The following is a 5980-nucleotide window of genomic DNA, read 5'->3' as shown; positions in this document are numbered from 1 at the left end:
TATCTGTTGGACTGGGCGGACACAAAAAAGTCTGACTTTGTTTGCACATTTTGGCGCAAAATTCAAGCATATCCTATTTCGCCTAAATCGTGTTGAAATTACATTTTCCGTGATATCGCCATTTTGAGATCAATAATTGCCGAAATTTCAATATTTTTTTGCCAGTGTCTTCCACATGATCAGTTGGACTGGGCGGACACAAAAAGTCTGACTTTGTTTGCACATTTTGGCGCAAAATTCAAGCATATCCTATTTCGCCTAAATCGTGTTGAAATTACATTTTCCGTGATATCGCCATTTTGAGATCAATAATTGCCGAAATTTCAATTTTTTTTCTTGCCAGTATCTTCCACATGATCAGTTGGACTGGGTGGACACAAAAAGTCTGACTTTGTTTGCACATTTTGGCGCAAAATTCAAGCATATCCTATTTCGCCTAAATCGTGTTGAAATTGTATTTTCCGTGATATCGCCATTTTGAGATCAATAATTGCCGAAATTTCAATTTTTTTTCTTGCCAGTGTCTTCCACATGATCAGTTGGACTGGGCGGACACAAAAAAGTCTGACTTTGTTTGCACATTTTTGCGCAAAATTCAAGCATATCCTATTTCGCCTAAATCGTGTTGAAATTGCATTTTCCGTGATATCGCCATTTGAGATCAATAATTGCCGAAATTTCAATTTTTTTCTTGCCAGTGTCTTCCACATGATCAGTTGGACTGGGCGGACACAAAAAGTCTGACTTTGTTTGCACATTTTGGCGCAAAATTCAAGCATATCCTATTTCGCCTAAATCGTGTTGAAATTGTATTTTCCGTGATATCGCCATTTTGAGATCAATAATTGCCGAAATTTCAATATTTTTTCTTGCCAGTGTCTTCCACATGATCAGTTGGACTGGGCGGACACAAAAAGTCTGACTTTGTTTGCACATTTTGGCGCAAAATTCAAGCATATCCTATTTCGCCTAAATCGTGTTGAAATTGCATTTTCCGTGATATCGCCATTTTGAGATCAATAATTGCCAAAATTTCAATATTTTTTCTTGCCAGTGTCTTCCACATGATCAGTTGGGTTTACCAGGACATGTCAGAGTAGATCTTTGTAGCGTCATGTTGGGGCAGAGTGTAAATCTAGGTGATCGCCGCTAAAATCGTGTGAAATTGCATTTTCCGTGATATCGCCATTTTGAGATCAATAATTGCCGAAATTTCAATCTTTTTCTTGCCAGTGTCTTCCACATGATCAGTTGGACTGGGCGGACACAAAAAAGTCTGACTTTGTTTGCACATTTTGGCGCAAAATTCAAGCATATCCTATTTCGCCTAAATCGTGTTGAAATTGTATTTTCCGTGATATCGCCATTTTGAGATCAATAATTGCCGAAATTTCAATCTTTTTTCTTGCCAGTGTCTTCCACATGATCAGTTGGACTGGGCGGACACAAAAAGTCTGACTTTGTTTGCACATTTTGGCGCAAAATTCAAGCATATCCTATTTCGCCTAAATCGTGTTGAAATTGCATTTTCCGTGATATCGCCATTTTGAGATCAATAATTGCCGAAATTTCAATCTTTTTTCTTGCCAGTGTCTTCCACATGATCAGTTGGACTGGGCGGACACAAAAAGTCTGACTTTGTTTGCACATTTTGGCGCAAATTCAAGCCAAGCATATCCTATTTCGCCTAAATCGTGTTGAAATTGCATTTTCCGTGATATCGCCATTTTGAGATCAATAATTGCCGAAATTTCAATCTTTTTTCTTGCCAGTGTCTTCCACATGATCAGTTGGACTGGGCGGACACAAAAAGTCTGACTTTGTTTGCACATTTTGGCGCAAAATTCAAGCATATCCTATTTCGCCTAAATCGTGTTGAAATTGTATTTTCCGTGATATCGCCATTTTGAGATCAATAATTGCCGAAATTTCAAATTTTTTCTTGCCAGTGTCTTCCACATGATCAGTTGGACTGGGCGGACACAAAAAGTCTGACTTTGTTTGCACATTTTGGCGCAAAATTCAAGCATATCCTATTTCGCCTAAATCGTGTTGAAATTGCATTTTCCGTGATATCGCCATTTTGAGATCAATAATTGCCGAAATTTCAATCTTTTTTTTCTTGCCAGTGTCTTCCACATGATCAGTTGGACTGGGCGGACACAAAAAAAGTCTGACTTTGTTTGCACATTTTGGCGCAAAATTCAAGCATATCCTATTTCGCCTAAATCGTGTTGAAATTGCATTTTCCGTGATATCGCCATTTTGAGATCAATAATTGCCGAAATTTCAATATTTTTTTTTCTTGCCAGTGTCTTCCACATGATCAGTTGGACTGGGCGGACACAAAAAGTCTGACTTTGTTTGCACATTTTGGCGCAAAATTCAAGCATATCCTATTTCGCCTAAATCGTGTTGAAATTGCATTTTCCGTGATATCGCCATTTTGAGATCAATAATTGCCGAAATTTCAATTTTTTTTTCTTGCCAGTGTCTTCCACATGATCAGTTGGACTGGGCGGACACAAAAAAGTCTGACTTTGTTTGCACATTTTGGCGCAAAATTCAAGCATATCCTATTTCGCCTAAATCGTGTTGAAATTGCATTTTCCGTGATATCGCCATTTTGAGATCAATAATTGCCGAAATTTCAATCTTTTTTCTTGCCAGTGTCTTCCACATGATCAGTTGACTGGGCGGACACAAAAAGTCTGACTTTGTTTGCACATTTTGGCGCAAAATTCAAGCATATCCTATTTCGCCTAAATCGTGTTGAAATTGCATTTTCCGTGATATCGCCATTTTGAGATCAATAATTGCCGAAATTTCAATCTTTTTTTTTCTTGCCAGTGTCTTCCACATGATCAGTTGGACTGGGCGGACACAAAAAGTCTGACTTTGTTTGCACATTTTGGCGCAAAATTCAAGCATATCCTATTTCGCCTAAATCGTGTTGAAATTGTATTTTCCGTGATATCGCCATTTTGAGATCAATAATTGCGAAATTTCAATATTTTTTCTTGCCAGTGTCTTCCACATGATCAGTTGGACTGGGCGGACACAAAAAAAGTCTGACTTTGTTTGCACATTTTGGCGCAAAATTCAAGCATATCCTATTTCGCCTAAATCGTGTTAAAATTACATTTTCCGTGATATCGCCATTTTGAGATCAATAATTGCCGAAATTTCAATTTTTTTTCTTGCCAGTGTCTTCCACATGATCAGTGGGACGGGGCGGACACAAAAAGTCTGACTTTGTTTGCACATTTTGGCGCAAAATTCAAGCATATCCTATTTCGCCTAAATCGTGTTGAAATTGTATTTTCCGTGATATCGCCATTTTGAGATCAATAATTGCCGAAATTTCAATATTTTTTCTTGCCAGTGTCTTCCACATGATCAGTTGGACTGGGCGGACACAAAAAGTCTGACTTTGTTTGCACATTTTGGCGCAAAATTCAAGCATATCCTATTTCGCCTAAATCGTGTTGAAATTGCATTTTCCGTGATATCGCCATTTTGAGATCAATAATTGCCGAAATTTCAATATTTTTTTTCTTGCCAGTGTCTTCCACATGATCAGTTTGACTGGGCGGACACAAAAAAGTCTGACTTTGTTTGCACATTTTGGCGCAAAATTCAAGCATATCCTATTTCGCCTAAATCGTGTTGAAATGCATTTTCCGTGATATCGCCATTTTGAGATCAATAATTGCCGAAATTTCAATCTTTTTTTTCTTGCCAGTGTCTTCCACATGATCAGTTGGACTGGGCGGACACAAAAAGTCTGACTTTGTTTGCACATTTTGGCGCAAAATTCAAGCATATCCTATTTCGCCTAAATCGTGTTGAAATTGTATTTTCCGTGATATCGCCATTTTGAGATCAATAATTGCCGAAATTTCAATTTTTTTCTTGCCAGTGTCTTCCACATGATCAGTTGGACTGGGCGGACACAAAAAAGTCTGACTTTGTTTGCACATTTTGGCGCAAAATTCAAGCATATCCTATTTCGCCTAAATCGTGTTGAAATTACATTTTCCGTGATATCGCCATTTTGAGATCAATAATTGCCGAAATTTCAATCTTTTTCTTGCCAGTGTCTTCCACATGATCAGTTGGACTGGGCGGACACAAAAAGTCTGACTTTGTTTGCACATTTTGGCGCAAAATTCAACATATCCTATTTCGCCTAAATCGTGTTGAAATTACATTTTCCGTGATATCGCCATTTTGAGATCAATAATTGCCGAAATTTCAATTTTTTTTCTTGCCAGTGTCTTCCACATGATCAGTTGGACTGGGCGGACACAAAAAGTCTGACTTTGTTTGCACATTTTGGCGCAAAATTCAAGCATATCCTATTTCGCCTAAATCGTGTTGAAATTGTATTTTCCGTGATATCGCCATTTTGAGATCAATAATTGCCGAAATTTCAATCTTTTTTTTTTCTTGCCAGTGTCTTCCACATGATCAGTTGGACTGGGCGGACACAAAAAGTCTGACTTTGTTTGCACATTTTGGCTTAAAATTCAAGCATATCCTATTTCGCCTAAATCGTGTTGAAATTGCATTTTCCGTGATATCGCCATTTTGAGATCAATAATTGCCGAAATTTCAATTTTTTTTTTCTTGCCAGTGTCTTCCACATGATCAGTTGGACTGGGCGGACACAAAAAAGTCTGACTTTGTTTGCACATTTTGGCGCAAAATTCAAGCATATCCTATTTCGCGTCTAAATCGTGTTGAAATTGCATTTTCCGTGATATCGCCATTTTGAGATCAATAATTGCCGAAATTTCAATCTTTTTTTCTTGCCAGTGTCTTCCACATGATCAGTTGGACTGGGCGGACACAAAAAGTCTGACTTTGTTTGCACATTTTGGCGCAAAATTCAAGCATATCCTATTTCGCCTAAATCGTGTTGAAATTGCATTTTCCGTGATATCGCCATTTTGAGATCAATAATTGCCGAAATTTCAATATTTTTTCTTGCCAGTGTCTTCCACATGATCAGTTGGACCGGGCGGTCACAAAAAGTCTGACTTTGTTTGCACATTTTGGCGCAAAATTCAAGCATATCCTATTTCGCCTAAATCGTGTTGAAATTGCATTTTCCGTGATATCGCCATTTTGAGATCAATAATTGCCGAAATTTCAATCTTTTTTCTTGCCAGTGTCTTCCACATGATCAGTTGGACTGGGCGGACACAAAAAAGTCTGACTTTGTTTGCACATTTTGGCGCAAAATTCAAGCATATCCTATTTCGCCTAAATCGTGTTGAAATTGTATTTTCCGTGATATCGCCATTTTGAGATCAATAATTGCCGAAATTTCAATCTTTTTTCTTGCCAGTGTCTTCCACATGATCAGTTGGACTGGGCGGACACAAAAAGTCTGACTTTGTTTGCACATTTTGGCGCAAAATTCAAGCATATCCTATTTCGCCTAAATCGTGTTGAAATTGTATTTTCCGTGATATCGCCATTTTGAGATCAATAATTGCCGAAATTTCAATATTTTTCTTGCCAGTGTCTTCCACATGATCAGTTGGACTGGGCGGACACAAAAAGTCTGACTTTGTTTGCACATTTTGGCGCAAAATTCAAGCATATCCTATTTCGCCTAAATCGTGTTGAAATTACATTTTCCGTGATATCGCCATTTTGAGATCAATAATTGCCGTAAAATTTCAATTTTTTTCTTGCCAGTGTCTTCCACATGATCAGTTGGACTGGGCGGACACAAAAAGTCTGACTTTGTTTGCACATTTTGGCGCAAAATTCAAGCATATCCTATTTCGCCTAAATCGTGTTGAAATTGTATTTTCCGTGATATCGCCATTTTGAGATCAATAATTGCCAAAATTTCAATATTTTTTCTTGCCAGTGTCTTCCACATGATCAGTTGGACTGGGCGGACACAAAAAAGTCTGACTTTGTTTGCACATTTTGGCGCTAAATTCAAGCATATCCTATT

The sequence above is a fragment of the Amphiura filiformis genome, unplaced genomic scaffold, assembly GCF_039555335.1.
Source record: "Amphiura filiformis unplaced genomic scaffold, Afil_fr2py scaffold_184, whole genome shotgun sequence".
Taxonomy (NCBI): domain Eukaryota; kingdom Metazoa; phylum Echinodermata; class Ophiuroidea; order Amphilepidida; family Amphiuridae; genus Amphiura; species Amphiura filiformis.
Note: the sequence above shows the minus strand (reverse complement) of the source record.